The sequence below is a fragment of the Arachis ipaensis genome, chromosome B8 (genome assembly GCF_059453495.1).
Source record: "Arachis ipaensis isolate K30076 ecotype BB chromosome B8, ASM5945349v1, whole genome shotgun sequence".
In the NCBI taxonomy this organism is placed as follows: Eukaryota; Viridiplantae; Streptophyta; class Magnoliopsida; order Fabales; family Fabaceae; genus Arachis; species Arachis ipaensis.
Window position 1 is genome coordinate 33213595 of NC_142443.1, and position 9375 is coordinate 33222969.

The 9375-nt window shown below is 40.0% G+C and overlaps 1 non-coding gene across 1 annotated transcript; it reads right to left on the minus strand.

Annotated features, from left to right (window-relative positions):
• Positions 1-6725: 6725 nt before the first annotated feature.
• LOC148547645 (small nucleolar RNA R71) lies at positions 6726-6829 on the minus strand. The gene has a single exon (XR_015898778.1). It is a non-coding gene; the product is annotated as a small nucleolar RNA R71 (small nucleolar RNA).
• Between the last annotated feature and the right edge of the window lie 2546 nt (positions 6830-9375).

Here is a 9375-nt window from a genome sequence, read left to right on the forward strand (position 1 = left end):
AATTCAAAGGTGAAAAGCAAACTACTTGTTCATCATGACACATAATGCAATAGTCACATAATCAAGATACTTGTTGCAAAAAGTGATAAGCTTGATAAGAATCAAGTCAAGTCACTCAAACAAATGAAAAGCATTAAAAACAAACAAGTATCTTGCAATGTGATTATATTGACATGAAAATCATGATGATCAAGTAATTCAACTCAATTCACTAAAGTAAAAGTGCACAATTCAAGATGCCACAAAAGGATAAAGTTTAATGCATATGGTAACTACAATATATGAATCAAACTAAAAATTCATCTAGGCAATTAAACAAGGCTTTAATGCTCAGTGCACATATTCATCAACAATTAAACCAAAATTCAAGCAAGAAGCAACCTAATCAGCATCAATCAAACACTTGCAAATTATTGAATTAACAAACAACTAAACAAAAACTAATATAATTACTAAAATAAAAATGGGATGCAAATAAAACTAACTAGGACAAGTAGAAAATAGGGTAAAAGAGGAAGAAGAGAGGGGTGGAAGGGAAAAGAAGAGAAGAAGTAGAGAGAAGAGAAGAAAAAAAAGTATAGTGGGTGAAAACAGGGGCATGCGTACGCACAGGTATGTGTGCGTACGCACATTAGGTGGAAAAGGGAAAGGTGTACGAGCACACACTCTGTGCGAGCGCTCCGGGAAGAAGAAGAATTAAGGAGTGTGCGTGCGCACGCACAAAACACTTTTTTTTAGAGAAAGGATCTTGTGTGCGAATGCACACAGATCCGTGCACACGCACAAGAACGAAAAGGGGCAGGGGTTCATGCGCACAGGCTGTGCTGGCACTGCGAATAAAGGGCAATACCTTGAGTGTGCGTGCGCACAGGCTTGTGCGCTCGCACAGGTCGCGAAACTCATAGTTGTGTGCGTACGCACAACAGCGTGCGTACGCACAGATGCCCCGTTTCAAAAAAAGTTTTTCTTTCAAAAACTAAAGTATCAAGCTTTAGTACAATCAAAATCTCAACCTCAAACATTTAAAACATCACAAAATCATTATCCATACTAAAATCAACCTACTAAACTCACAATTAAACTACTCCTAAGCTAACCAAGACAAGCAAACATGCACTAAACTAGGATTATAAATAAAGAGAAGGGGGTAGGAATGATGTTACCATGGTAGGGTGTCTCCCACCTAGCACTTTGGTTTATAGTCCTTAAGTTGGACTTGTTGAGGAGACTCTAGCTAGGGTGGCTTGTGTTTCCACTCCTCCTTGAATCTCCATCCATGCTTGGTCTTTGACTCTCCTCCGGGATCCCATATTCTAGGCATCTGCTCACCTTCTTGTTGATCTTTATGCTTCAAGTCAGATGGATAAGCTCCTAATTGACCCTTGTAACAATCCAACATTTTCTAAAAATCACCCAATTGTGCTCTACACCATATTTGAATTCCAATTTTTGAATTAGCCTCCTTGATGATCCTTGGAGTCCTTTGGCTACCAACACTCCTTTCTCCACCATGCACCAACCCAAGAAAGATCTTGAGTTGGTAGTCCATTTCTAAGAGAACATATTGATAGGGGCCAATGAAGCTCATAGGTGAAATTGCCACCCATTCAATATGTTCTTGGACCAGAATTGCTCCCTCACCAACTTCTTCTTCATGTTCCCCATCATTTGCATCATAACAAGGAGGTTGTGAGAAGTCTACTTCCATGTCTCTCTCAAACTCATTGGGAAGAGTTCATTAGGATCATTAAGGGGATCGACCAAGGAGGGCAAAAAATCATCAATGATGAAATCCTCATATTGATCGATCTCCCTCAATTCTCCCTTTCCCTCCTCCGGTTCAAATACTCCACTTTCTCCCTCTTATTTCACTTCATGCTCTACCCCTTCTTCTTTCCCTTGAGACTTTACGTTTTCTACTTTACTCCATTCTTTAGTTGATCCTTCACATTCTTCAAGAGAAGTGTCTTGATCGGATGAGCAAAAGAGGACTAAGCGGTTCACCACTTCAGCTATGATGGTTGCCATAAATTACCCTTGCGTCCTTCGAAATCCTTCTTGCTCTTGGAGAAAGGCTTGAAGGTCCTGTGGTTCTTGGGCCAAGGATGGGAAAGTTTCACATTGTGATAAAAAAAAGGGTTTCATTGTTTGGGAAGAAGGTTGTATATATAGGAGGTGATTCATGTTGGTAGGTATCTTGAAGTGGTGTGTAAGGAGGTGGATGATGGTATTGATGTGGTGTTTGAAAATATGGTGATTGAGGGTTATGTTGGGAGTATGGGTCATAGGCATATGGTGGTGGAGGTGTATAATCAAGATGAAATCCACCATATCCTTGGTTTGGCAATGCATATTGGAGAGGGTTTTGCTCATTATAGTATAGAGGAGGTTGCTCCTTCTAAAATAGATGCTCCAATCCCATGATGCAATCCAAAATTGAAGTTATCAAGCCCTACAAAATGATAACAACCAAACTCCAAACCAAGAGAGTAATAACTCATAGAGGAAATAGAAAATAAAAACTATAGACAACAAGTAACAAAAGAAACAAAATCCTAATTAATAGCAAAAACAAGCAAACAACCCAAAAAGTATCTATTCACACTATTCACATATTTACAACAACCAAAATATAGCACTCATGACGCTAGCTCCCCGGCAACGGCGCCAATTTGATGTGTGAGAATTTATTGTTGATCTAGAATCGATCAAAATAGGAATCACTTCATTAATATTATAGTTCAAACCAACAATAAACTCTCACAATCAAAGTTAATTCTAAAGATGTCACAATCAAAACACAATAACCGAGAGTATTTAGACTCTCGGGACGTCTTCCCTAGGAGTTGCAATGAAATGTGCACATTTTTTGCTATGAGGGAATGGGGGTTGAGATGGAAATTGGCAAGAAATTTAAAGTGCAAGAAAGTAAATAAGCATGCAATGAGTTAAATAGAAACAAGTGAAGGTAATGCAAGTGGAAATTAAATGATAAAAAGGACTCTTAACAAGAAGTGGGTAATTAAAGATTCCTATCCTAGTTGTGGACCACAAACATGGTAATTGTGTGTGAATTAATCCCAATTAGTCAATCCTACATCGAGGATAAGTCAAAAGGGCATAATTGATTCCAATCTCTAAGTCCTAGTCAACACTATTGGGTCACTTAGAGTCAAGAAAAACCAAACCAATTAACAATCCTCACACAATGCGGAATGGACATCCACAACTCAATTTCACCCAATCACCCAATTTCCCAACCAAGAGTTTGAAAAACTAAATAAAAACCCAACCAAGTATTTTGTCAAACACTTGGTGGGTATGAAAAGAAAGCATGGTAAAATAACAAGAAATAATAAATGCTACAACTATCAAGCAAGGAAAGTAAATATAGCAACTCAATAAAGCAATAAATGACATGAAAATATAAATTGCATTGAATGTAAATCAAAATAACAAGAGTGTGCATAAATATAAAAAAGCAAGGAAAATGAGAAATTAACAAGATAATATAAAGAAATTAAGACAGTAAAACAAAGAAAGATAGAAGAAACTAGATTAAAACAAGAATTAAAAGTAGAAATTACAAGGAAATTAAACTAAGAAACCCTAGTTCTAGAGAGAAGGGGGAGCTTCTCTCTCTCGAAAACAACCTACATAATGCTAAACTAACCCTAATTTCTCCCCCCCCTCATTCACTTGGAGTGAGGCCTTCTTTGATATAGGAAGAATCAGCTTCAGAAAGTCTAAAAATTGGGCTCTGGAGGCCCAAAAATCGCCCCCAGTGATTTCCATTAAGTAAGTCACGTGCTGGGACGTGTGCGTACGCACAGGTATGTGCGTACGCACACATGCTGATTTTCTTCTCATGCGTACGCACAGGGGGTTGTGCGTACGCACACATGGCTGTGTAGTTCTTGTGCGTACGCACAGCAGTTTGTGCGCACGCACACTCCAATGTGTGCTTCTCCTTTGTTTTCTTCATGTTTTCTCCCTTTGTACATGTTTCTTTCCACTTTTGCCTTGCTAAACTTGCCTCTAGGACCTAAAATCACTCAACAAACATGTCATGGCATCGAATGGCATAAAAGTGGGACTAAAATCACTAATTTAAGCTCAAAATAGCATGTTTTCACAATTAGGCACAATTTAGAGAGAAAACACAAAAGCATGCTATTTACATGTATAAATGTGGGTTTATGTGATGAAATCCACTCAAATTAAACCAAAATATATCGTCAAATATGTATTCATCAATCGTGCTCCCAATAGTACATGGAATCTGAAAGCTCCCTAGATCTAGCATTTTCTTTGGCAAATTGCTCTACTACATTCCTTGGTCAGGAACACTGTCTCGTCACCTTTAAAGTCTTCTTGTTGGAAAGTAAACCCTTCATGAACTTGACATAGAGAGGCATTTGCTCCAAAACCTCAGCAAAAGGAATATTGATTTGTAACTTTTTAAAGACATCCAAGAACTTTAAAAATTTCCTATCCTTGGTCTCCTTTTGAAACTTTTGAGGATATGGCATCTTTGGCTTGTACTCTGGTGCCTTAGGCAATGCGAGAGACTTCTCATGATCATCCGGAAAGGGGTTGTCCAGGTGTCTAGAGGGGGCATGCGCTACAATATCTTGAGTCTTTTCTGGAGCTTCCTTCTCAAAAAGTACCTCAGTAACCTGTGCCTTCTCATCTGCCACTGGTCCACTTACTAAGGTGATAACTTTGCACTCTTCTCTTGGATTAGGCACTGTGTCACTAAGGAGCTGATGCCAAGGCATCTTAGGCTAGTTTCACTAGCATTTTTCTGTTAGTTTTAGTTGTTTTATGCATTTTCTTGAGCTTAAAGTAACCAAGAATGGTTAAATGAATAACAAAGCAATGAACCATCCAAACAGCATAATTTTTATGCAAATTTCATGAGTTTTTAGTTATATTACTTGAATGCTATGAATGGAAGATTCTCATGAAAATTTTCAAGACTTTGATGCAGTTGTTTGGATGATTTCAGGGAAGAAGAGGCTAGGCAAGGAAGCAACAAAAATCAATAAAGGAAGCTTGAATATCACATGTGGAGTTTAAGTTCCAGTTTAAGCTTAAACTGGAACTTAAACGGCCAAAATCATGAAAGCTGAGAAAAGGGTGAAAGTGGCGTTTAACCTCCAGTTTAAGGTTAAACTGGAGGTTAAACGCCAGAAATGGGAAATGAACCAGGGAGCCATTTCCACGTTTAAGCTCCAGTTTAACCTTAAACTGGAGCTTAAACGTGTTCGACCAAGTTTTCTCCTCCAGGGTTGCTTTCTCCATTTCCACGTTTAAGCTCCAGTTTAACCTTAAACTGGAGCTTAAACGTGTTCGACACCTCCAGGGCTACCTTTCTCCCCTTCCACGTTTAAGATTGCCAAGCAAAATTCAATGAACGCATTGGTTGAGGAAGAGATAAACATGTTTTGATTCGGAGATCTCAATATCTCTTATAACCCAATGAATTCCCCATCTCTGATTTCCACTTTCTCTTTACATTCTGCAACTCAATTCATGCAATCACCCCCATTCCCTTTTAATTTCAGCAATTTAGCTTCTGCTCTTTAATTCATGCAATTTAAGATTCCGCCATTTCAATTTCTTGCCATTTACGTTTCCCGCCAATTTTACATTCCGCAATTCTCATCTAATTCTTGATTCCGCTCAACTAGACACACTTCTAATCCGAATTGCTCATTCAACCAATCCTTGTGGGATTCGACCTCACTCTATTGTGAGTTTTTACTTGACGATAACCGGTGCACTTGCCGGAAGGAATTTTGCCGATCGTGCAATTTCCTAAATCGTAGCATAACTAGTTTATGCAACATCAAGTTTATGGCGCCGTTGCCGGGGATTGGTTTTCGATTGACAATTCTCAAATTGGAAGTTAACTAGATTGAGCATTTTTCTTGCTTTGTTAATTCAGTTCAAGTTACTTGTTGAATTTTTAATTTCTGCACTCTGTTACATGCTTTCTTTCTTTATGCCTTTAAATTCAAGCAACTAACTCACTGACTCACTAACTATTTGAATTAATTCCTCAACTACTCTAACCATACTCTTCCATTAACCAAGAGTATTTCACTTGTTTGTTGCCTGTGTTGTGTTCTTGTATGACAGGTAGGAAAGGAGAGACATCAACCCCTCCATATACCGAACCAGAGAGGACCCTTCATAGACTTAGAAGGGAAGCAAGAGGAAAGAGAATACTGAGAGAAGAGGAATCTGAAGGAGAATCTGAGGACAATTTTGAGGAAGCTCTAGATCTCAACATGGATAGAGAAGTTCACAACCATGAGAGGGATGATGGAAACAATGCCATTCCTGAGAGGAGGGTTCTTAGTTCATACATAAACCCAACCTCTGGGAATTGTGGTAGCAGCATTCAGAAACCACCCATTCAGGCCAACAATTTTGAACTCAAACCACAGCTAATATCACTTGTGGAGAATCATTGTTCATTTGGTGGGAGTGCTAATGAAGATCCAAACCAACATCTCACAAAATTCCTGAGAATTTGCGACACTGTGAATTCCAATGGAGTCCAGGAAGATACCTATAAACTGCTCTTGTTCCCATTTTCACTTAGGGACAAGGCAGCTAAGTGGCTGGAATCATTCCCAAGGGGGAGCCTAACAACCTGGGATGAGGTGGAAAGCAAGTTTCTGGCACGTTTCTACCCCCCACAAAAGGTCAATAGGCTTCGATCTGAGGTTCAGACGTTTAGACAACAAGATGGTGAAACTCTCTACGAGGCATGGGAGAGGTTCAAGGATTTGACAAGGAAATGCCCACCAGACATGTTCCATGACTGGGTGCAATTGCACATTTTCTATGATGGACTTTCTTATGAATCAAGGAAGGCTGTAGACCATTCATCAGGAGGTTCATTGAACAGGAAAAAGACTGTGGAAGAAGCCATTGAAGTGATTGAGACAGTGGCTGAGAATGAGTACTACTATGCTTCAGAGAGACACAACACTAAAGGAGTCATGGAGCTGAACCATGTTGATACAATTCTAGCCCAAAACAAGGTGTTTGCCAAGCAACTAGCAGAGCTCACCAGGAAATTAGAAACAAAGCAAGTGGCTGCAATACACACACAAGATCAAGAGGAAGCAAGCACTGAAGGAGGTGATTGGGAAGAGGCCAATTATGTAGGAAATCAACAAAGGCAATCATATGATCCACATTCCAACACTTACAATCCAGGATAGAAAAACCACCCAAACTTTGGGTGGGGGAACCAACAAACCCAACCACAAAACCACAAACCTTACAACCACAACCAACATAACAATTCCACATACCAAAACTCCAACCAAAGATCATACCAAGCCACACAAAACACTTACTCCCAACCATCATATCATGGCCAAAATAATCAACCTACCCAACCTAATCCGAACCAACAATTTCAAGATCAATTAAACAGGATAGAAGGAATGCTTGCAACCATGAGTCAAGACATAACCGAATTGAAAGCCTTTAAGGAAGAAGTAAATTCTAACCTGCAAAACCAAGGAGCTGCTATCCAGAAGCTAGAAAATCAAATTGTGTATTTGTCTAAGCAAACCCCTGGGCCAAGCGTTTCTCATGCTGCCAAGGCGATTGCAAGGGAAGAATGTAAGGCCATAACCCTCAGAAGTGGAAAGAATCTAAAGGAGATCTCAAAGGAAACCACAGAGGATGAAGCAAAGGAAAATGTGAGGGACAAGGAACAAGGACAATCTTTTACACCGTCTGCAACAAAAGAAAAAGAAAAAGAGGTCCTGAAGCCTTATACACCTAAAGCACCATATCCTCAACGTTTGATGAAAAGTGAAAAGGATGGCCAATTCTCCAGGTTCTTGGAGATTTTCAAGAAGCTTCAAATCAACATTCCGTTTGCTGAGGCAATAGAGCAAATGCCACTCTATGCAAAATTCTTAAAGGAATTAATGACCAAGAAGAGAAGCTGGAGAAATGAGGAAACTGTGTTGTTAACTGAAGAATGCAGTGCCATCATTCAGCACAAATTGCCTCAGAAATTGAAGGATCCAGGCAGTTTCCAAATCCCCTGCATCATAGGAGAAGTCATGGTGAAGAAGGCCTTGTGTGACTTAGGGGCCAGTATCAACTTGATGTCTCTAACAATGATGAGAAGAATGAAGATTGAGGAAGCCAAACCAACAAGAATGGCCCTCCAATTGGCAGATCGAACTTTTAAATTCCCTCATGGGATAGTTGAGGATTTGTTGGTGAAAGTGGGAGATTTTATATTTCCTGCTGATTTTGTGGTGTTAGATATGGAGGAAGAAGCCAAAGCTTCAATAATTCTGGGAAGACCCTTCCTGGCTACTGCTGGAGCCATCATAGATGTACAAAAGGGTGAACTCACTCTTAGACTACATGATGAGAAATTGGTGTTTAACGTATTCAAGGCAATGAGCTATCCATCAGAATCACTAAGGGAATGCATGAGGGTGGATGTAGTGGACATTGCAGTACAAGAAACCTTTGAGGAAACAACAAAGGAAGTGGCAGAGGAGGAGTTCACCAAGGACATAGAAGTTAGTGACATCAAGGCTGCTGAAACAACCATGCCAAGCATGCCAGAGAGAGTGAAAGAAGAGAAGGAAGCACCAAAACCTGAGCTCAAAGCATTGCCCCCTAATCTCAAGTATGCATACTTGGGTAGTGATGAGAGTCATCCTGTTATCATTAGCTCTGCCCTGAGTCAAGAACAGGAAGAAGAATTGATCAAGGTGCTACAAACTCATCAAGATGCCATTGGATGGACCCTAGCTGATTTGAAGGGGATAAGTTCATCCATATGCATGCATAAAATCTTATTAGAAGAGGATGCTAGACCCTCCATCCAAGCTCAGAGAAGATTGAATCCCGTCATGAAAGAAGTGGTACAAAAGGAGGTCATGAAGTTATGGCAGGCAGGGGTAATCTACCCCATTTCTGATAGCCCATGGGTTAGTCCCATCCATGTAGTTCCCAAGAAAGGTGGCATAACTGTGGTGCCAAATGAGAGGAACGAACTCATACCCACAAGAACTGTCACTGGGTGGAGGATGTGCATAGACTACAGGAAGCTCAATGAAGCCACCAGAAAAGATCATTTCCCACTTCCATTCATGGATCAGATGCTTGAAAGGCTTGCAGGACATGCTTACTATTGCTTTCTGGATGGATACTCAGGCTATAATCAGATAGTAGTTGATCCTAGAGATCAAGAGAAAACATCATTTGTTTGTCCATATGGAGTTTTTGCTTATAGACGCATGCCCTTTGGATTGTGCAATGCACCTGCCACTTTCCAAAGATGCATGCTGTCCATCTTTTCGGACATGATTG